General features: G+C 38.2%; 1 protein-coding gene across 4 annotated transcripts in view; it reads right to left on the bottom strand.

The window, feature by feature from the left end:
• The window catches only part of FHL5 (four and a half LIM domains 5), a 42,217-nt gene extending 22,998 nt beyond the window's left edge, over window positions 1–19,219 (bottom strand). Inside the window, exons 1-2 of one of the 4 annotated variants that reach the window (XM_045499069.1) lie at window positions 19,048–19,219; window positions 18,419–18,646 (exon numbers count right to left, since the gene is read on the bottom strand). The gene's annotated coding sequence lies outside the window, so the exon portion shown is untranslated. The remainder of the gene's footprint in view (window positions 1–18,418; window positions 18,647–19,047) is intronic. The other 3 variants (XM_045499070.1, XM_045499071.1, XM_045499068.1) reach the window with 3 other exon arrangements.
• Between the last annotated feature and the right edge of the window lie 5,412 nt (window positions 19,220–24,631).

The following is a 24,631-nucleotide window of genomic DNA, read 5'->3' as shown; positions in this document are numbered from 1 at the left end:
GGTTGCAATATGCATGAGCTTTGTGCATGAACATTGTGCAAATCAAGGACAACCTGTCTATGTCTTATTACTTTCCTGTCATGGATTACACTTTTGAAAACTGAGAGGGATTTTCCTTCTTATGGTGGACTTGAAATATACAAGGATACAATTTGAGCCTTCTGGTTTCCAGTAATGTCTCTATTGCCGATTTGTTTTTGAGGAATTTTACTTACTTGAGGCAATTGAATTACTGTCAATATTTTATTCTAAATAGCAATTATAACTTACATAGTTTTGATTACAGCTTTTTGTTCCCCATAGAGACAGGTAATACTATATAAATCAACACATTATGTTTCCTAAAATAGAGGACATACAATAAATGGTATATATGGTTACTTCTGTCTCCAATACATGATGTGTAAATTTTGCTAAATAGATGCAAATAATGCCATACCCACTACTTTTGCACATAAGTCAAAGTGCACTGTTCTTTAATTCAAAGTTTGCTGGGATACCTGGCCTAATTTCCATCTGGTTATTCAAAGCACCTTCACTCAGTCTGTGTAAATATATCTGTGTTCCTATGAGAGTACTGCAGGACTATTTCGACTGCCCGTTCAGGCTTTCATTGATTCAGTAAAGTAGACTTGTTTCTGCTTTTTTTAAGGGATGAACTTGGGGAGAATTCAAATCTAAATGGTGTAAGGAATATTAAAATCCTCTTGGGAAGTGTTAGTGCAAAATGTTTAAGTCTTTGAAGTGTGTGATTGATATACCAGACTTGAATGGAAACAGAAACTGGATGAAGAATCCTAATTCACACTATATTTAACTTAATTTACCTGTGGCCCTTTTTCCATTTAGGATTTTATTTTGAATTGTTTCTCTGATGGCCAGGCAGGAGCATTTTTTGGAAACCTCACCGAACAAAGTATATTTCTCTGTGCTCTATGGTTATAGAAACCATCTATAGTGCATAGTTGTATAATCACCTAGTCTCTTGAGGCAACTGTTTCCATTATTCTCTCCTCCCTCCCTGCATGCACTCCCTACATATGTTTATTGAGTACTATATCCCATTGATTCTATTTCAGAAGCATCCCTAAAATCTTATTTTAGGCCCTCTTCCTATCTCTGATGGGCCATAGTGGTTTACATCTATCTGGGGATATTATTCAAGATTTCTTCCTCTATTGAGTGGAACCAAGCACATTGCTACTACATGACTTTTGTTCTCTAATGACAAGCTCAATTTCCCCCAGGAAGTTCCAGAACATCCTCCATGTGCTCAAGAAGAATCTTTTCTCAGACTCATCTGATCATCTCCCTTCACTGGAAAAATCTCCAACAGCTTATTTTTGACTCTGAAAGAAAGTCTAAACTGCATTAGCATAGAGACCCTTTACTATCCTGTCTGCTTTCCCCTCCTCTAGCCCTTTCCAGACTCAGCACCGCCCAACATACACACATCTCCCACGTATGCTTTAGCCATTTCCAGTGACTGCCTATTCTTCACACATGCTACATCCTTTAATGGCATTGAGTCTTCACCTGTGGCTTTTCTTCTAAATCTAATACCCTCTTTCTCGTCTCACTGACCTTGTCTGCCTGATGATTCTCCTCATCCATCAAGGTCCAGTTAAAACTCCTTTTCTCGGTAGCTTTCTCATATCCCTCAGGAAAGAGTAGCTGCTCTCATCAGTTCATACATATGTCTATTTTTCTTTTGCCACATTTTGTAACAGTTTTTTCTGTCCATGTGTGTCTCACTTGTGAGCTCCTCAGAGAGGAAGAATGTTGCTTACTTCATTTGTGTATATCAAGTCCGAGTATAGCAGGACCTAAGAACATGGTTTATGACTAAAGAAATGACTGGGAAACTTCCTGTTCTCTAAGGGCGTGGCGTCCAAGGCAAGTATTGATGAAAACATATATGCAAAGAGGATTCTATCAACAGAATAAGGGATAAAGTTTCAATTAGTAAAGAGTTAAGAATTTGTATATCCACTTGACTAGTGAATTAATTGTATCTGTTACATCTGTGGCAAATATGTCCAAGGACTGAAAATGAAGGTTAGGGAACAGAAGGTAAAGCCCTAAGGACCTGTCTGTGGCAAGGAGAGTTCTTTCACTTTCCCTGTGAGGGCAGCTGAGGAAGACACCTGGTGGGTTCCTTCATTACCAACTGAGGAATGTGTCAGAGAAGCAGCAGAAGTAGGTGGTTTATCTGTGGATATTAATAAAGGCTTTTTTTTTCTCTCAACTAGGGGGACTGATATGCTTCTATTAACAGTTTTGGAGGTGTTGGCTCAGATTCTTCAATTCTCTGTTGGACGTTACACCAGACTTTTTGGATTTGTGCACATAACATTTTGAGATGAACCATGTCTTTACCCAGATCACAAGATCTTTGTCTTCTGAGATCTATGATGTTAGCTGAAATGTTGTTTGATCGAGTGACTGAATTTGATGAAGTTTAGGGGAGTTAAATGAGCTATATGAAAAAATAAATCTTCCAAAGTCTGGGTAAAGTAGGCCAGATGGGATAAATATATGTTCTACAGCAGAAGAAATTAAAATGCACATATTTAAAAATATGAAGGAGTTAGGATAACTAGTAAAAAAAAGTTCTTTTAGTTTTTTTTTTCTTTTCTTGGTTCTGAGGGTTGAGTTCAGCAGGCCTGTGTGTACTTCCTTATCTGTTTTTGCTTGTCACCCAAGACAAGGCATATTGAGAAGAATTAGGTTAGAAATCAGAAGCTGGAGATTGTGGCACCTGTTGCTTTATCACTAGCATATAACTTATCCACTGTTGTGGAAACCATTTAACCTTTCTGGCCCTTACGTTCCTTAACTGTAAATGAGAACAATAATAGCTGTCCATGATCCCACTCAAGAATCAGGTGGGATGTAGGAGTGGAAAAGTCATGGCTAAGTCATCTGTAGGTGTACTTGACTTGATGGAAAATGTGCAGTTATAACTGTAGCTCCCATTTTGAAGAAGGAGGCTATTTTCTTCCCCCCTCATGCACTACTTTTTAAAAAATCAACAAACAATTTAAAAATAACTAAAGCCATAACTTCAGGCCATCAATCAAAAATAACCTAAAACAAGCATCATAGAATGGTGGTGGAATGTTTGATATTAGTCTCTAGGGACATGTTTGCAAGTCCAGTTTGTTGGAAGCTGAATGTCTTGTGTAGAGAGGTCAAATAGTAATTCTCCTGAGAGCTGATGAACTACTCTCCCATGAAACAAAACAGCTGACTAGAGCTTTCCATCTAGTTAATTTGTTCTGTGGATACTAACAAAGAAAAAAAAGTGATGATTTTCTTGGAGATTTACATTCAGAATCATGTAATTATAGCAGCTATTATTGAAATGGTAAAATATATCATGGTAATACACAACTATATTTTATCAAACATTATATTCTTTAAAAATAAAAGAAGTAGAACTCTTATAAAATATGTAGGTTTAATACCATCCTTGAGTTTTTTCTCACTGGGAAATTTTCAAGACCAAAAGAATACTCCTTTAGAGATGAAACTGTATTATCTAAATCTCTGTCTATTCGGATCCCAGTTTTCAGTTTTTAAATTTGTGATTAAGTTTGCCTCTACAATTTTGATCACAAAGGAACCACAAGCATTTCAAATTATGTGTAAGTTGAGTTTTCTCTTCTACTTCCTGCAAAATTGCTGCTATTTCTGTAAAAAGTCTTCTGGAAGAGCAGATCTGGTTCCTGGGTTGACTTAGGGTCTCTCTTGCAAGCCTTGTTTTGAAGTTCTGATTAAGTGAAGGGTTTAATAAACGTAAATACTGAATTAAAAGAGACGATTTATCTAAAAGTATTTAGCATAGGATCAACACGTGGTAGAGGGGCAGAGTGAGTGTTTCTTGCGTATGAATTCCCCTGGATCAACCTTATTTCCTACACATGGAATCTATGAGGACACTGCAGATCTAATGTAAATATTAGAGAGTATTTTTCCTGCTTCCTCTCTATGCTTTTTGGAAAACTCAACAAATCTTCTATGGAATTCCTTAAGGGTAGTAATTGTATCAGTTTGTTTTGTTTTGTTTTGTTGGTCTTCCTTTTATTTCAAGATCGCCTTCATCACACTCATTAATTACTAACAGTATGTAAACACTAGTAGCTGTTTTCTGAGCACTGAGGAGGGAGCTCCATTGATTCATCTATTTAACACTTTCTACCTGCTTCCCCTTGCATCTCATGACAATTACAAACTTACTTAGCAATAAGCATGATGTGTCGTTGTAAAAAGGAAGTCTACCTAAGTCCACTGAGGAAAGACTGAATCTGTAACCATGACCATGTGTGTAACACACACTAATCAGCTCCATCACCCCCACAGGGCCAGGTATTTGCACAAGATCACATGAAAAATTTGCTATGATCTGGGGAATATACTTCACCAGAGAGGAAATACAATATCTTTTGTACCTTTTTCATCTTTTCATGTTTGAGTTCAATATCATGTGTTATAAAGAGATTGTGAACTGATCACTGTAAAGCCAAGATGGCTATTTTATTTTCCTGAATGTTTTTAAATAAATCCTAATTCCCTTCCATAACTAGTGATGAGAAAGCTCAAACCTTGCTCAATTAACTCACCTTTAAATGGTGACAAACATATTCAGTTTAAACAATGGCTTGAGAGCAGGTCAGGTTAATAACTGTGGATCCAGGCACTATGCCAAGTGGTCCAATCACAAGACAGTCGGTTCATCTGAACCCTATACAATCTTGAAAAACTAAAAGTACATGCTCCTTTATAATATAGGAGAATCAAGCAAAAAACACTTTCTATGATTTTCTTTTAAACAAGTATGTTTTTAAGTATAAGAAATAAACCATTTCTATTCTGATAAAATAGTATTAGAAACTGTCCAAGAAAATGAATTGCTCTTCATTTGGAAGTGGCCAATATAAAATGATAGATGTATTCTTTAACTAATAGATCCTACAAGGTAATTTTTTAAATCCCCGACTTACCTAAATGACAACTCCAGTCAAACAAATTAGTTAGGAAGAACTTTCAGCCATTCAACTAAGAGCAATAAATACGATTTCACCATTGATCACATAATTCCTTCCTGAGAATATGCCAAGTCTAACCATACAATATATTGGCTTTCATATATCCTGGCATTAATGTGTATTACAGCTTCTGTTGGTTTATGATCTTCAAATTCATAAAACACAATGATGGAAGAAGAGTCCATTTTTGGACCTTCTGAAATTAGGAGAGCCTGTCAACAAGTTCTATTTCACCTTGGACTTAAAGCTTCAGACATTACTGAATTTTAAGGTATATGAAGGCACATTTATAAATTGTATTATGATATTATGTATTACGTATTGTGATATGTTTAATGAATGCCTTTTGTGTTTTTCTTAGATATTATTTATATTCTACCCTGTATTATAAATGATTTGGAGCTTTGTTGTATTTCTTATAACCATCATGTAGACTCACTGAGAGCAGCTACCATGTCTTACTCATTTCTGTGCTCTACTGGAAGACGAGCAGTGCTGCATATTTTGTGGGTGATCTTCAAAAATGTCTTGGATAAAACTGTTGGTAATTAAAAATGATTTCTATTTTATTAAAAGTGATGATGGCTCAAGACCAGGAAAATAAGCTTTGGCTCCTTCAGTCATGGAATTTTCTGCTGGGGCATCATATGATTCCCTAGTGACTAGAAGCACTCTTCAAGCAGCATTCTCCTCTTGATTTCTGGGGTGGAGGCTCCAGATACTCTTTCTCTTCCTCTGAACTAATAGGCCTAATCAGAGGAAAACAAAGTGTCCTATATCTTTGCAAGTCTACCAGCAGTTTTCCAGATGATTGTACGCATCGAGTAGGTATTTGCTGTCTCTTTGGATCTTTCTATTCTGTTTTCAAAATTAGTGGTTCCTGCAGCTTTAGACTCTTATTAAGTCTGTTGAAGGCTGGGGAGGGAAGGGATGGACCTTTGATGGGGGGAGCTCTTCCTGGCCCTTCACAGACATGGGGAGGATGCAATGCCAGGCACTTGTTGAAGCCCAGCAGCCTGCTACTAAGGGCTGGTCATAAGGCATATGTACCCCTTGTCATATACATGACATTTATAATCTATCACCAAATTCTTAACTTTCAGTTGATTTTTTGGGACAGGTAACAGTAGCATTATTTATAAAACCACTCAGTTATCAGTATCATATTTGGCATTTTGTCAACACCTAAATATTTATGTGGTTTAAAAAAATGGCATTTATATTCTTCCTTGCAAGGTAGAAAATTGTAAATCGTATCCATAAGTGGTGCTTTAGAGCAAATGAGATAATATGTATCAAAATACCTTAAAAATTATGAGTTATGCAAGTATAAACATTGCTGAGAAGGAAAGTATGTAGGAATTAGAGTAATTATAGATGGAAAATGACAAAATTTTAAGAATATTTACAACTTGTTATGCTAATAGTGTTGTAATACTTGATATTGATCAAAACCAATCTTGGCATCTCATCAACTGACATTTCACTTAAAAATACTTAGAGTAACCCTTGAGGAAACCACAAGATACAATGTGATGGAATAGACAGGGAAGGTAGAGGGATTTACTTTTCACTGGGTAGCCTTTTGTACTTTTGAATTTTGTTCCAAATGCATGCATGGACTATCTTAAATAAAATCTTAACACAAATCAAAAGATTAAGTTTATTTCACTTGACTCTCTTGTTCCTGATCATAAAATGTAAGAACTAGATGAGATAGATCAGTTTCAACTCATTTTACAGATATGAAAACTAAATTCTGAAGATAGTATTCATAGTTACTTTCCAGAAAGATTAGGAAAAATGTAATATATCTTCCAAATAAAACTGTGTAAGCACTTAATAGAAAATACCCAAATTGCTAATCAACATGAAATTTTAAAATATCACTCATTACTTTGCTTTATTACCACATCTGTCATTTGCATGAATTTTAACAAGCTTCTTCTTAGACTAGATTACTACTTTGTAATGAATGACTAGGTTGTTAAATAAACATGAACAATTTTCTTTAAGATTGTCCAAAACTGGATGCCAAGTTAGTGACCCACTTAAAGAATCTTACATTTACCACCATTTTGGTAATTTTTCACAATTTGTTTCTCAGATCTGCTCTGTGTGACCTTGTTTTCTCAAAGAGAAAGAAAGAATTAACTTCCATTTTCCAACAAATTACCTGCACAACCTGTCTTCTCTGTAATAGTTTTCTTCAATAGTTTAAAAAAAATGTCTACCATTAGGTATAGGAGGGTGAGGAGGAAGAGAAATAAGGAGAAGGAGGAAGGAGGGAGGAGAGGGAGCCCAGAAGAGAAATTTCGGAAACTCAGGAAGAGGAACCCCTCTGGGTATCGTAAGATATTTAGAGATAAAGCCTCTTAGTGCTGCAGTCATTTTGATGTTTTTCCTTCCCTATAAAAGCATGCTTCTGATCCAATTCCATTTTTACGGAACCCCTAAATCTAGGAGCAGGGAGGGATTTTTGAAATTCTCTAGTTTGTGCCTCTCATCTAACAAATGAGAAAAACTGAAGGCCAGGAAGGCAAATTGTTTGTTTTTTAAAGCTGAAAAAGTGGTTAGTGCAAAGGTTTCCACCAGAGTCCAGATCTCCAACTCCTTATGGAAGCCATTTGTCATTGTTTTCATATATAGATGGGCAAAAAGCTTGTATGGAGTGACAGCTTTGGTTACTGCTGTGATTTTTTTCCAAAAGAGAAAAAAAACGTATTTGTATCTGGCTCTCCAGGTTTGAATTACTGACCAGGTAACAACCTCACATGCATAGAGAGGTTCATTCTGGAGCTCAAGCCAAGCCACCACTAGCTATACAAAACAAACCAATTATCTTCAACAGCAAGTACATGTCCCCTCCAACATTCAAGGCCAATTCAATTTCTATTGGTTTTCGTTTATTATAGTTGTTACTGGTTGGGAAGAAAAACCCAAACCACATTTGGCTTGATTTTCTGAATCCTCACCAAAAATATGAGGTAGTAATGCATGTGTGTGTATATGTGGTTTGTATGTTTGTATGTATGTGAATATGTGTGCTGTGGTGTGTGTGTGTGGGGTGGGGGTGGGGGGTGTTGGGGCTGGGGATGTGTGGAGAGTGCTGGAAGTTGATGTTAACTAGTTTTTCCAGCATTTCTGCCTGAAGGAAAATAATCTTCCTACCCGAATGTGATTTACAAAGATACCAGGCAGGACTGTATCCTGTGCTTTGGTGATAGCATTAATCAATAAATTCAATAATTCCTTTGACAGTTTAAAATTTGTTGGTGATGGAGGAGCTGACCATTTGAACAGCTGCATGGTGATATTGAAAACCAGCTTTAACTTAATTTTTATCTATTCTTGGTCTTTGAGTTGTAGACAAGGTTGGTTCTCAGCATCTGTTGAAGGCAAATGCTTGTAGTCAAAGTGCTCACAGCCTCACTCATCAGTTGTGGTTTACACCTTTGGAAACACAATGTGTTGATCTCAGGTTGTTCATGCTAATTTTGAGAGTAAACGGCAAAATCTGTGTTCATTCCCTTGGAAACCAAATGTTCACAGTATTAGCTGACAAATACTGGTTACGAGTTAGTGTTGTTTTCATTTTCACCCGAAGCATCACTCAGTGTGTGAATTTTTAAGTCATGCGGATGTGTCACACACACAGGAGCAGAGATCTCTCCTTGCCTTGCTCAGGGCTGTGTCCCTGGCACCTAAAGCAGAACTTTGCACAAATATGTGTTAAACGAATGCAGGAAGAAAGAAGTCAGATGTTTGGCCACAGAATCTTAAAGGTTTAGAGCCAAACAGCCACTCTTCTCCCGTTTTATAAATAGAAGCCAACCCAGAGTCTTTAGATGACTTGTGTTTGAATCACACTTCCTGCGACCTTCATAAGCCAAGCTCTTTAGCATAGCATTTCAGACCTTTCATGATCTGGCTCTTTCAACCCAACATTATCCAACAGTGTACTTTTAGTTCTATGCTTTTCACAAAGAGCTCTGGAGTGCCAACTCCGGGCCATCCACAGTGCTTGGCAGTGAAGGTAAAACCAGGTTTCTCCTTTGAAAAGCTTCCATGCTGGGAGAGAGACTCACAGATAATTCTTTACTCCATGACTCTTCCACCAGATGAGGACTTTGGCTCTAAGTTCTCATGCACAGCCCTCGGTACTTCCCCACACACAGTTCATCTTGGCTCTAGTTAGTCATGTTTACTGCTCAACAGTAAGCTTGTGGTGGGACAGACGCTACATTCCCACCAGACTTCTGATGTCTAGCAGTATCACCAGCATATGTTGAGTACTCAGTAAACATTGTGGATGGAAGAAATGAGGGCAGAAAGGAGAGAGGACATGCGGAAATACTTGGGATAAATGCGTGGGGCCCTCTGGAGATTTCAGGAAATTTCTAGAAAGCTTCAAGTGAAGCTTCTTCTAGAGCAGTGTCCTAAAGTTTGAATAAAGCTAGTCTGTAGGAAAAGCAGGGGAAAGTTCCTAAGCAGTGGGGAGTCTACATGGTTGTGGAGGTGGTGACCTAGCATGCCAAGGGATGTGGACGACAAGCCCAGTGAGCACATTAAGAGCTGCTCGAAGGACCAGACCTGGAAGGCAGCATTTCATCCATAGTTGAGCAAAAGAAACGTCACTTATGAAACTAAATATTTTTACATGTCAGAGCTTTAAAAACCCAGCTATACGTTGCTGCAAATATATTTAGCCTACTGTTTGCTTCTTGGTCAATGGAAGGCCACACTATAAAAGCAGGTCATACGTGTGACATACGCTGACATACGCTGTTAACTAAAAATCTTAATTGACATTTCTGCAATTTACATCGATGACTTAAATTTATAAGAAACCAGGAATGGTTTCTTGAATTAAAAATCATATAAGAGAAGCTCTCATTTCCCCAAGTTTCTATACTTGTCATTTCTCTTTTGAAATTATTGGGGATAAAACGTTCCTCCCTTGGCTCTTCGATTCTCTTATACTTGTGGAATGACTTAACCGATAAATAACTGGGCAAAAGGGTCCTCTCTAGTGTAACCCATTCTCCCTCAACACTCAGGTGGAAATTGCGTGCTCACAGGCTGCAACTCTGCTCCTCTCCCTCCAGGGAATTCGCTGCAGTCACCTGGCCCCAGGAAGGAGCACTGTCACCTGAAGGGCCCACAATCTCTCTCTTCTGGGAGTGAACTCAATTCAGGCTGGAAGGGGCAGTCTTTTGGAAAACCTTGTTTTCCAATTCCGTTTCAGTAATAATAAATTGAAAATAAGTTGATTCACATATGACACCTGCGTCTACTTTGCAATTCTTAAAACTCTAAAAGCAGAGATACGTGATTAAGTGAAACTTTCTAATCCATACATATGTTACAATAAAGGTGGTTTATTCTTAAGTATTGTTTGTTGTATTATGTGTATGGATATGTGGGGAAAGAGGAGGTGAGTGAGTAATATACATACCAGCTTTTTTTTTTTTTTTTAAACTTTTTTTTTTTCAACGTTTATTTATTTTTGGGACAGAGAGAGACAGAGCATGAACGGGGGAGGGGCAGAGAGAGAGGGAGACACAGAATCGGAAACAGGCTCCAGGCTCCGAGCCATCAGCCCAGAGCCCGACGCGGGGCTCGAACTCACGGACCGCGAGATCGTGACCTGGCTGAAGTCGGACGCTTAACCGACTGCGCCACCCAGGCGCCCCTATACCAGCTTTTATTAACCAGGATGTTAAATTAGGATTCTCTGATTATGCTAGCTTTGTAGTTCAACACTTAAAAACAAAATGAAGGAGTGAATAGCATTATTTGCAAGCTCTTAGAAAACAAGCAAAACAATAAATATTCTAATTATCTTGATCACAATAGCCTTTAATTCTTAAAGAATTTTGGAATTTGACTTAACTGTTTTCTCTTTAGGTTATAGCGTGTAAGGTTTTTGGATTTCAAATATTAGTTTCCCAGATGCAATTTTCATAATGGCATACGTTCATTTCTATTAATTTTTTTCAAATCATTTGCGGTTTAACTAACATCAAAAGTAAAGTACCAATATGTGTTTTAATAATGATTTATGGTTTACAAAGTACTCTCATGTATATTATCTGAAACAGTGATTTTTAAACATTTTAGTTTAAGAATTTATTTAGCATCTAATGAAAACTATCACTTAAGAATATATACATATGCATGTGTTCACAGATGCTTCTCAAAACTAAGGAAACCAGGATTCTTGGAACCAGGCTTTAGATTAGAGGTTGCCAACTCTAGCCCAAGGGCCAAAACCTAGCCACAGCCTGTGTTTGAATGGCCTGAGACCTAAACATAGGTTTTACATTTTTAAATGATCAAAACACACACACACACACACACACACACACACACACACACACAAATGAAGAATACAATATTTCAACATGTGAAATGATATAAAATTAAAATTTCAGTGTCCTTAAATAAAGTTTTATTGGAACATGGCCATACTCTTTAATTTACGTATGGTCTGTGGCTGCTTTTTTTTTTTAAACAATTTATTTTTAAGTAATCGCTACATCCAACATGAGACTCAAACTCACAACCCTGAGATCAAGAATCACATGCTCCACTGCCTGAGCCAGCTAGGTGCCCTTGTGGCTGCCTTTGAACTATCATGGCAGAGTTGAGTAGTTTCCAGGCCTAAAATATTTACTATCTGGCCCTTTACAAAAAACGTTTACTGATCCCTGATCTAAAGTTTCAGAGTATATTTTGTGGTTTTTAGTTATATTATGTTGAGTGTTTGTTTAATTATGCTTAAGTTTAGGATTTGAAAGGGACCTCTACACACTGCTTAAAAGAATATAAAATTATTGACTAAATGACTTGTAAAATAATGCTAGAAATCATTAATGTGGTGTTTGGAATGTAAGGGTATGGCAAAATGGTTCTGATATTGCTTTAAGGGAAAAAAGGAGTCTGAAGTGAAAAATCAGTGTGATCTCAACTACATAAATACTATTAAAGAGTAGAAATCAAGTTTAGAAGAAAATATGCTCAAATGATAGACCTCTTGATTGAAGTTATGGATTTTTAAAAACATGTTTACTATTCAGGACTTCATAAATTATACAATGTATCTCTTTGACAATAAGGAAAAACAAAATACTGAACTAAATTAGAGTACAGTTAAACTCTCAAAGATTAGAATCTTCTGTGGTAGTATAACTATAAATATGTTCAAGAGAATGAGTTGATAGACTGAATGTGATTATAGGACCAGAAATCATTTTGAAAAATTAAATTTTACTTCATTTAGGTAGCATGACAGCTTGGTATCAGATGCTTTTTCTTTTCTTTCCTGCATGCAAATTTATACCCATGAATCTGCTAAAGAAATGTTGATCTTTGTGTTAAGAAACAATTTTCCACAAAACCGAAGCATTGTTAGTTCTATACTGAGAGGCATTTGGTCAAAATTTATGATAGATTATTCCTTGTTCATAGGAGACTCATGAAATGGTCATCAACATAATGCATAGATTCATGGTGTAAAGAAAATTAAACAATTTGACCATTTTTTTCTGTAGCTACTATACTGGCTTGATCTACTTGGTGAACATTTGAATGAATATATAAATGAATAAATTGCCTTGTATGACTTTCTGGCTCTGAAAAAAATACATAGTTTGATGTCTTGATCAGGACAACTCTTAATACTCTTTTAAAACATATTAGGGGTAACATGACCACATTAATTAAATTGTCTTATGAAGAGTTGTGAGGAATCATTGAAGAGAATAAAATCAAGCTGGGATACAAGGAGCCCAGAAGCCCATTCCCCACCGTCTTCAGTGCTGTAATTGTGATTAAATTGTGAATAAAACAAAAAGGTGTATTCTTAAATAATGTGAGGGGAGAATCTGATGTATCAAAATGATCTACTGAAAAATAAAACTCAGAATCCATTTGGTGGTTACTGCTCTGGCAAAATGAACAAACAAAAGAATATCTCAAATCTATGTTAGTAGCAACAGTATTATAACAGAAGAATTTGTGAAGAAATAAAAATAACCATAAGAGACTCAGCAATAGAGAACAAACTGAGGGTTGATGGAGGGAGGTGGGTGGGTGATAGGCTAGATGAGTGATGGGTATTAAGGACGGCACTTGCTATGATGAGCACTGCGTGTTATAGGTAAGTGATGAATCACTAAATTCTACTCCTGAAACCAATAGTGTAGTGTATGTTAACCAACTAGAGTTTAAATAAAAATTTGAAACAAAAGAAATAAAAATAAAAATGTTACTATTACGCTAATAAAAAATTCTACAAAACGGGTGTTTTTATTCCATCTTTAAGACAGGGAGACAAACTAATTTGCCTGAGGTTGCAGAAGACTCAACATGGACCAGACTTCAAAGCCTTGATTCTCTTCTCTGTGTCACACTATCACCATTGCATTGACTTTTTAGCCTTGTTTATTTATTTAATGAATTTGAAGATCTTTGTCCCTTTCTAGTGTGTTAACAGTCCAACTCAGAAGCAGCATTTGGAGGATTACATCTAATATTTCCTTTTACTCAAACCAGCTCTTAAAGCTTTCTGTTCCCTGTCTCCATTTCTCATTTTACAGGTCTTTGGAAATGTGTCTATAAAATGCATTCACTCTTTGCTGATCACCTGCAACCTGCGAAAGAGTGTTTGAGGTATTAGAAATTTAGTATTGCCACAGTCCTTCACTCTAAAGGGGCAGATAGTCTTATAGGTGAGACAGATAAATAAATGAGATTATTATGTGAGACCAGAAGGCACATTGGTAATATGAGAATACTCAAAGTGGTATGAAATGTGGACTTGGGTGGAAGGTGTTCTGTAAATACTTCCCAGAGGATGCACACCTGAGCTGAGATACAAAATATGAGGGTGACTGAGTTAACTTTGTAGGCAGAGGCTCTGCCAAGAAGCGCCTTTGGAAGTTTGGCAGAAAGCAGGCATTTGCTCTGTTCTTAATGTGCTGAAGGTCATTCGGCATGTCTGAGCAGTAGTGTGTGTGCCTGTGTGTGCATGTGTGCCCACCAGTGCCACAGTAGAAGAATGTAGAGGCTAAGTTATTCAAAGTATTGACTGGTGATAATAATAAGGCCATTTAACACTTACTCTGGGCGAGGCACTGTTGTAAGTAATTTTAATATCACATGTTTATTTCTCATAAAAAACCCAAGAAAAAGGCACACCATCATGATCTCCATTTTATATACAAGGAAAAGGAGACACACAGAAGTTGAGTGACAACTTCAAGTTTCCAGACCTAGGGAGCAACACAACTGGAACTTGAGTTCCAGCCAATCTAGCATGAGAAGCATGGTCCTTGGACTAGTATTATCAGCTTCACCTGGAAGCTTGTTAGAAATGTAAAAACAACCCAGACCTACAGAACCAGAATCTGCATTTTAACAAAGACCAGGTCCTACCTGAGCACTTCAAAGTTTGAAGAGATCTGTTGTAATCCCTTATAATCTATTATTGTTTCTCTTTAACTTTGAGAAGGAATCTGGACATTACCTTAAGGCCAGTGGAGAGTCAGGGAAAAGTTTGAAGTAAAGGTTGGCAAAGTCAAATGTGTATTTACACCAATTGTTTTAGGTCAATCGCTCTGGCTTCAATATGGAGCCTTCAGTAGCAGAGGGCAATCCTGGAGGCAGAGAGACCAGTGAAAGGGCTACTGTTCACCAAGTACAAGAAGATGGCAGCCTGAAATTGGGTGGTGGCAGTAACAAAGGAGAGGTGTAGGCGAATGCTCAGGACAGCCTTGCCAGAACTTAGAGATTCTTTGGGTATTTGAATTGAGGGAGGGGAGGAGTTAGTTCCCCCAAGTTTATGGCTTGAGCAACTGGTTTCAGCATGGTGTCATTTACTATGTAAGAGTATACCTGAGGGAAATTGGGTAGGGAGTAGGAAACGATAATTTGCTTTTAGATTAAATGGTGAGATTTGGGAAGACTTTGGGGCAGCCAAGTATAGCTGTTTAGCCAGGGCCAAAGAAAGCCCTGGAAACCACGTATAAATGGCAGGGAAACCATATAAATTACTTGGGTATGTTGGAAGGGGTCTTTGTGCAAGTCCTGGTTTGTCCCTGATATCCCTTCCTCCTCTACCATTTAATTCATTGGGGTCCAAGCCTACTCCAAGCAGTTTTGCATTCAGCAGACAATTAAACATACAGGTCTATGGCTCAGAAAAGATACTTCAGCTACAGATACAGAACAGATGGTAACTGAGGCAGTGAGATTTCCCAGAAAGAGAAAAGGAGTCCAGGATACAGGGGAGAAGAAGAGAAATCTGCAAAGCAGACCAAAAAGAGTGGTCTTCGTGGGAGAGAAGTAAGAGTTTGATATCATGGAAGCCCTGGGTAAAGCGTGTCCCAAAGTGGGGGAAATGGAGAATAGGGTAAAATTGATTCTAGACACTGAATAGATAACGAGAAATGTCTGCTGGATTTAGCAATACACTAGTGATTGGCAACCTCCATGAGAGCTGGGAAAAACTGGTGAGGACTAAAGCCAGATTACAATAGACTGAGAAGTGGGGCTCGGGAAGCGGAGATTAATAGAGTGTAGACAACTTTTCAAGAGATTGATCTATGAAGCTGAGGAAGAGGGGAATTGGAGGAGCTCAGTAATGAAGGAGAAATGTTTTAAGATGGGAAATTTGAGCATGTTTGAGTGCCGATAAAAGGAGCCCGTAAGGAAGGGAAGATTAAAGACTGTGATGCTTGAAAGGGTAATGGACACTTGTATAGCTCTTCCTTTTATGTTCCAGTGTACCAGTAGGTAGGTATGGAGATATGGGAGGATGGTCAGAGAGATGAGAAGACTCTTCTGCTGGAGTGGAAGAGTCATCTGTTCCACATTCTGGGGTCTTTAGTGGGTTAATCCTACCAGCATTCCATCCTAAGTCTTGCTCTCCACAAAAGGAACTGTTCTGCTCCTTGAAAACTCCACTTTTATTTCCATTACACACTGCTCAGGACAAGTATGGCCATGAATTAACTAAGCACCTGCTTTAAAATTTAAACTTTAAACTTGGGGCCCCTGGGTGGCTCAGTCAAGTTGAGCATCTGATTCTTGATTTCTGCTCAGGTTATGATCCCAGGGTGGTACAATCAAGACCTGTATTGGGCTCTGTGCTGAGTGTGGAGCCTGCTTGGGATTCTCCCTCCCTCTCTCTTTCACTCTTTCCCCCTCTGTTCCTCCCCAACCTGTGTGTGCTCTTGCTCTCTCTCTAAAAAAAAAAAAAAAAAATTAACCCTTAAACCAAAATCCTTGCCTTAGCCTTACCTGTCTTCAGGTGAGGACAGTTTAAAGAGACAGTTTAGGCATACTTCTGTCCAAAACCCTTTAAAGATTTGGTGAACCCACTGGTACCAAAATATGTCTGAAGCTGAGGTCTCTGGTTTCACAGAAACCAGTGGCTCATAATCAGGACCCCAGAGAATACTCAAGGGCAGATTTCAGGTGTCTATCAACCCCAGATATGTAATTGAAAAATCTATTTGCAATGGGCTTTTGTGTGTGTGTGTGTGTGTGTGTGTGTGTGTGAGAAGAGGGTCCATTGATTCTATCAGAGTCTTAAGGGCATCTGTAGTCTGTGGAGATAGATAAATGCTCAAGCTGATCATTTCCAGGGTACCAAAAAGTAACCAATACTAATGATGACAATCAGAGAGGAAAAAAGACAATTACAAGAACATGGAAATACAAGTTTGTTTAACTGTCATCTGACTCAGAATTTCCCATGTGAACCCAAGTATTTGGTTTTCAATTCTAAAGAAATCATGTTTCCTAGATTGAAAACATAAAAAAACAAATCAAAGCTTTTCCAACATGTTCTAGATGAACATTTATTTTCAATATTATAGTTGAAAGTTACTAGGCTTGCCTAAGGAACCCAAATGAATCTACCTTTATTCAAAATGTTGTTGGCAAGTATAAAAAAATTCAGAGGTAAACTTGTCAGTGAGGTGATATGACATTAAAACACAAGTCTGCTGCTCTTGCTTAGAATTGGCAACTAATGGTAACATGTGGAAATCAAGGAAGTGTAGAAAACAGACATCAGAGTTTACCTTCCCCATCAAACAATTTGGATTATGGCTTCAGGCATGTATCATAACAAATATGTTAAGAAATATCTTGTATGATACATGCTTGCAATATTTGCATTAAATATTAATCTATAGGCTTTGCTGATGAAAATGCTAGAATTTATACATGATGATATTGTGAATGTGAAATGACAGCTAAAATGACGTGAGGATTTTCTTACATTTTATTTATAAGGATTACACGTTTTATTCATGATTCTTTTCAGTTTCCACATGTTTGAAACTCAAACTAACAGCTTAGTTTTCAAATGGCTGACAGATACCACAGAGGGTCTGACTAAACTAGTGAAGGAGAAAGTGTAAACACATATGGAATGTATGCTTTTGCTTAAGAAACGCTGTTTGTTTCAAGAAGCAATGCTTAAGATTCCTGTAATAGATTATATATTTGTGTGGGCCAGACATACAGACATTTCAATTCAATCTCAGAAAACCTAACACTAGGAATGATCTTGGGGCGACTGGGTGGCTCAGTCAGTTAAGCATCCGACTTCGGCTCAGGTCATGATCTTGTGGTTCATGGGTTCGAGCCCCACATCGGGCCCTGTGCTGGCAGCTCAGAGCCTGGAACCTGCTTCAGACTCTCTGACTCCCTCTCTCTCTGCCCCTCTCCGGCTTGTACTCTGTCTCTCAAAAATGAATAAATGTTAAAAAATTTTTAAAAAATTAAAGAAATGGTCTCTAAGCCTGCTTCTGGAACAAGCAGGCAGATTTTTCTTGAAAATAGCAGGAATCTCACTAACTCACTTCAAATCTGTAAATGACTTCAAATTGTGCTCCGGATACATAAACCCAGCCATAAAATAACCGCAGTGATAAAGTTAGTCATTCAAATAAACGAAGCCAAATAAATCCCCAGAATCCTGCCACCTTTTTTTTTGTTGTTGTTGTTCTGTTTTATGGCAATGAAGCTATAACGTGTATAAAAGCCATTTTCACAATTCAGGAGGCAACTCTGAAGAGTTATCTGTCCACTATGTGGCCCCCGCACACATATTATTGAAGTGAGAAATCTGAAAAGCTCAGCTTATAACATTTGATAACTGTTGGCTCAAATAGCTTTATAAAGTTTCTAAGAAACTTCAAGATATACACTTACTTGCCAAGTAAAAGTGTTCTCATAAGAGGTTACTAGAAATTTTATAAGAATCGCTTATACTCAAAAAAAAAAATGAACGCCGAAATACCACATAAAAACCACAAAGGAAACGTGGAAAAGAAAACAGAACTTACTTTTTCTTAAGTTGCTTCTTCCTGTGATTTAAAGAGTAGGAAAGAATATATGATGATTTTTTTTCCTCCAACACATCCAAATGTCAACTCCAAGAGGAACAGAATGAACCACCAGAGCTATCTGAGGGTTCCCCCAATTGCAGCTTTTTCAACTTTGTAGAAGAAAATAGGAGGGTGAGTGGGTTTCCTCCAAGTCTTGTGATGTGTATGTAGCTGACTCCTACTGGGCTGAAAAAGCACTCCTTGTCAATTTTTACTTAAAATTGGGAGTAACAAATTCTCTGCAGGATATCCTTAAAGGGAAATTCTGCCAAAATTAGTATTTGAAATATCTGGATAAGCTCCAGAAGTTTAAAGTACAATGTGTATACACAGACAACTCACATACACACTCAAGAAATTTCCACTGCCTAGGCTAAATTAAGGGCATATTTAAATTTTTAAAAATCTCTAAAAGGATGATGTAGTTTCCTTTTCCTTGATTAATTTGTTTTGTTTGTTTGTTTGATTTTGTTTTGTTTTCTTGCTTTTTGGTGACTCTCTGAACCTGTCTCTTAGGTTAGAGATGGCTGCACTACAGAGCTTTTCTGTCGAACTATCTGGAAAGAGATGAAGCCCCATGTTCTTACCTGAAGAATTTTTGGTAGCTTGAGAGATAAACCCTGGGTTGTGGCTTCTATCACTGCCTTCTTGGGAAACTTGGGAACTTTGAGCCTTGGATTTGAATAGAATAACTCCAGGTAGCTACCTGCTTCCTGCACGTGCACTGAGGACTTACCACTCCCTGCTTCTTTCTGCCTGTTGCCCTATGAGCTGGCAACAATTGTTATGTCACAGTCCTGGCTATATGACTTCACTTAAACATAGACTCATCTGGTCTTTTGAAATCTTCAATTCAAAAATGAAAAGTGGATAGAGATTTCGAGAGTTGTATCTAAAACTGTATTTGAATATCGTAATCCAGAACAGGAATTCTCCGTGGACCAGATGGACTAAGGGACATTTGCTCCTAGAATTTCTACTTGAGGCCATTTCTTCACTTTATAAAGTGGGGCGAGAGAAGAAATGTTCTCTCTGAACTTCATTTGTTCCCAGACAAAAACTGTTCTTGTTCTAAGTGCTAAAGAAATTATATGTTAATATTTTCTGAGATTGAACTCAGGTACACACACACACACACACACACAAAACAAACAAAAAAACCCAAAAAAAGTTGAGTTGGGGAAATGTGTGCATTGCTATTCACCTGACTTTGATGATTTAAGATATGAGAATGAGGGGCACCCGGGTGGTTCAGTTGGTTTAGTGTCCGACTCTTGATTTCGGCTCACGTCATGATCTCAAGGTTCATGAGACTGAGCCTGGGTCAGGTTCTGCACTGACAGAGCAGAGCCTGCTTGAACTTTTCTCTCCCTCTCTCTCTGCCCCCTTCCCTGCTCATGCTCTCTCTGTCTCAAAATAAATAAACTTAAAAAGTAGATATGAAAATGAAAACATGGTGAGCAGCAGCAACAAATCGATTCAGTGAAAGGACACAAGTACATTCAACTAGTAATAGATTGTAATCCGCATGACCCTACTGCTAGCCAGGCATTATTTTTATCCTTTTATAGGTGAGGAAGTAGAGTCTCAGAGATATAAATTGTATATGTTCCCCTCTAATTATGGGGCCATCACCGTCTTTGTTTACACCCATGCTTCCTGAGAGGGTAGTCTACATTCTCTGATACAGCTTCTGACCCTCCTGCTTTATCCTCCCACAGTTGCAATCTGTCTTCCACTTGAACCACTCCACCAAAAAAGTTTCAGTAAACTCATAAAAGGTCTTAATTAGCCCTCCAAAAGGCACCGTCTTTAACCTTACTTGAGATTTCTCATCTCTTGCCATGTCTGTTTCTTTTTGAAATTTGCTTTCATTAAATTTGGTTTCACTAAGTTACATTCTCTCGATTTCCTCCTTCGTTAGCACCATCAGCCTCCTCTCCCTTTATTCATCTCAGCCTTCCCTAGAGCTATGGAAACCATTAGCAATTATACGACTACCAAACCTGTGTTTTCAATTGTTATCACTCTCTGAGCCTCCAGACCTGTACCCTGTTGTCTGTTGGCCATCTTTTTCTACAGGTCCCCAGGCATCTCAAACTGAACGGTCCCTAATAAAGCTCCTCATCTCCTCACTTCAAATCCTCTCTAAGGGCATGGCACAATCATCCAAGCCGTCACCTTAGACTGTCTTCACTTATTCTCCACCATCCCCATCAGTCATCCCCATCACCAACTTCTGCTGGTTCTACTTTGTTGGCTCTCCCTCAAATTTGTCATTCTCCCTGCACTCTGATTCTCACCTTTCTCACTTGGATTACTGGATCAGTCGTAGAACGACCAGTAGCTGCCTCAGTCCAGTCCCCTTCTATCATTTCTCTACATCACTATAAAACAGTATTTTAAAATACCAGTTTATCAAATCAGAAAATACCTGCTTCTGGAGCACCTAGGTGACTTAGTCGGTTGACCCCCCAACTTCGGCTCAGGTAATCTCACAGTTCGTGGGTTCAAGCCCCATGTTGGGCTCTGTGCTGACAGCTCAGAGCCTGGAGCCTGTTTCAGATTCTGTGTCTCTGTCTCTGTCTCTCTGCCCCTTCCCTGCTTGTGCTGTGTCTCTCAAAAAATAAATAAATGTTCGGGGCGCCTGGGTGGCTCAGTCGGTTAAGCGTCCGACTTCAGCTCAGGTCACGATCTTGCGGTCCGTGAGTTCGAGCCCCACGTCGGGCTCTGGGCTGATGGCTCGGCGCCTGGAGCCTGCTTCCGATTCTGTGTCTCCCTCTCTCTCTGCCCCTCCCCCGTTCATGCTCTGTCTCTCTCTGTCTCAAAAATAAATAAAATGTTAAAAAAAATTAAAAAAAAATAAATAAATGTTAAAAATTAAAAAAAAAAAAAAGAAAATACATGCTTCTTGCAGAAAACCTGGAATAAGAATTGAAAAAATAAAGAAAATTTAAAATGACTTGCAATCAAAGAGACAGCCACAAGTCAAATCTTAGCCCAAATCTCTTTAGAATATTAGGTATGTACATGCAGGAAACTATACAAGGACATTTATACAAATGTTTATATGGTATATTTAATTAGAAAACCAAGACCACATTATATAGAGTTCTGCATCCTTTTTTTAAACCTAATATACCATGAACAATTTTCCAAATCGAGTATCTTTAAGGTGGTTGTGAATAAAGGTTGCAATATAATGAAACACACGAAATATATTATGGACTAGTGGTCTCTCTTCTCTCTGTCTCTCTTGATTTCTGATTTGTTTTCTTCAACACCAAAACTTACCCTGAGCGTTTATCATGTATGAGTCACAAGGACTTAGATTTTGGTGAGAAAGGGGGGAAGGAGAAAAATATAAAACACTCACTTTAAGTTCATTTACATTTATTAGATACTATTTAAACAACTGTATTTTCTATACTTACCATGTGTCATGTCTTCAAGCAATTAACCCAATCTGTAAGTCTGCATAGTAGAGTTAGGTGAAAGGTATATTTTAGGTGAGTAGACAAGATCAGTAGGAAAGCAATTTGATCAAGTGCTTTTTCTTCTTCACATTGAATGACAAGAAACATATGAGAAACCCCATAGGACCTTTGTCTTAGCTTGACTAGTCAGATATAGGTTTTTTGGGGGGCAGACTAGCATCTGAATAAAAAAGAGTACTTCAGAGCCAAGGAGACTGCCTCCTTTCTGGGCAAGGCAGGCTGTCCATGCTCCTCTTCGACTAGAAGCTGGGGAAAAAGACTTGTACATATCAAGTCCACATTTTACTTTTCAGACAGGAGAGACATTGATTTGATAAATAATAGTAATTTTAAAGGATTTTGATATGTTCTCAAACTGCCTTTCAGAATGGGCAGTCTTTCTAAAAGACAAATCTACCTTATTTTCCTAGTTAACCTTGTAAAACTCCCCGTTTTCAGGATGATGGCTAAACTTTTTCGCTTAGTGTACATATAAGGTAGTTCATGATCTCCCTCTGGTCTCTCCAGCTTCAGCTTACAGTGCTTCCCCAGACCATTTTTCCCATTTCTCATACTTAGGGTTTCCCAAATGTCTCATTATTTCATATTAGTTCATGTCTTAGTACTTCCTGATTTCCTCCTCTCAGAAATGCCTGATTTCACTGGGCTTGTCCTACTTTTCTGTCAGGACTCAGTTCTGTCAGGACTTTTCTGTCAGGACTCAGGAGGTCATCTCCAGCCTGTTCAGTTCCCCTCCCCGCTGTGCAAGACAGTGGACTTTCATTTCTTCCCCCATAGCATCCTCTGCTCGTTGATTCTTGCCATTTCCTTGAAACAAGGTGTATTTATTTTTCATACTTTTACTTATTCAACTAACATTATGTATTTTTAAATTATTTATTTAAATTCAAGTTGGTTAACATACAGTGTAGTATTGGTTTCAGGATAGAACCCAGTGCCCAACAAGTGCCCTTCTTAATGCCCATCACCCATTCAGCTCATACCTCCCCTACCTCCCCCATCTAGCAACACTCAGTATGTTCTCTGTATTTAAGAGTATCTTATGGTTTACTTCTGTTTTTATCTTATTTTTCCTCCCCCCTGCACCATGTTCATCTGTTGTCTTCTTAAATTCCACATGTAAGTGAAGTCATCTATTTATTTGTCTTTCTTTGGCTACTCAGTGATCAAAATGAAGGAAATGTTGCCATTTACAACAACGTGGATGTAACTAGAGTGTATTATGCTAAGTGAGTGTATTTTTAAGATTTACATTTGTATTCCTAGTTCTTCATAGTCATACAGGATCCAGGAGATTGTTGAGCTCAGGATTGAAATTCACCATGTCTCCCCTTTCTTCATCGCACCACAACACAATCTCTTTCCTCCTGCTCTGTAAACACACATCCACGATGTGGATTAGCCGTAGTACTAATCATTGAAGAGAAATAGAGGTGCAAATAGAGGCAAACCTGGTAAAACAAATAATAAAACACTGGGAACTTATAAAAATTTAATACATATTCAAAGTAGTTATTCCTTCTTTTTTGGTGGTGTAAATTGAATAAACACTTTTTATTTCTGTTTCTGTGTATTCTGTTTCTGAAAGCCTGAAAGTCAAGGTTTTTTTGTTAGATGGTTTGGAACAAATTTTTCCCAGGTTCTATTTAATTTTTTGTTCAGTGTCGACTTCAAAGTAGAGCAACTTGTGTGAATCTAGGCCATTTTAATGGCCACTTCAATGTGGTCCTAGATTTCTGTTGAAAATGTGCATCTGAGTTTATGTATGTTTTTCCTTCATCTCCCATATATACTGGGGTAAAGGCTTCATTGGTATTAGTCAAAGAAAGCAAACCTTCCATGGTCTCCAACCTCTACCCAACTAACATGTTAATTCTTGATAGAAAAAAAAGTCCCATTGGCCCTGGGATGAGTAGCATTTCTGGGGAAGCAATGAACTCTTTGTTCTCAATCCATACACTGCAGGGATGAAGTTTTGGTGTGATGGTGGGGTGGTCCGGAGCCAAAGGCCAAAGAATTCTTGAAGACATCTTTGGTGCAAAAGGTGATTTATTAAAGTACAGGGCAGGACCCGTAGGCAGGAAGAGCTGTATGGGGTCATGATGGGTAACTCCTTATATACCCTCAGGTTGCGAGAGGATCAAGGATATAGTATGTCTCTAAGGAATTTTGGAAGCAAGGTTTCCAGTACCTTGAGGGGCTAGGTGTTGCTAAGGAAACATTTATTACCATTTAATAAAACCTTAGTCATAAGAGCCTTTAGATGTATACTGAGGGGCCATAAGCTTGGAGTATGATTGCCAGCATATATCTTGGGGCAGTTAAGATAAAGGAAGTAAACTTACAGGATCCTGGAGGTTGGGATAATGTTAAGCTAAGGTTCTCCTTTTGCCCTAAAGAAAGTGTCATCCTTGAGACAGCTGAGCTCCTAGAAGGAGGTCACTGCCTGTTTCAAGGACTTGTCAATGGGCTGTAGGCAGTAAGGGAATTTAATTTTTCATTTGCCTTAGATTCCCACATTACCATGGCAAGCACTTAACTCTTTTCCTTTGTTCCTGGGTAGCCAGAAGTGTCCAAGGAATATCATATTCAACTGGGGTGGGGGGGGGGGGGGGGCGGTGCCAGCTTGCATTTTGCCCTCCGCTTGCCCCATGCTCCCTCTTCACGAACAATC

This window comes from Leopardus geoffroyi, chromosome B2 (genome assembly GCF_018350155.1).
Source record: "Leopardus geoffroyi isolate Oge1 chromosome B2, O.geoffroyi_Oge1_pat1.0, whole genome shotgun sequence".
NCBI classification, from domain to species: Eukaryota; Metazoa; Chordata; class Mammalia; order Carnivora; family Felidae; genus Leopardus; species Leopardus geoffroyi.
This window is presented reverse-complemented; position numbering and strand designations above follow the sequence as displayed.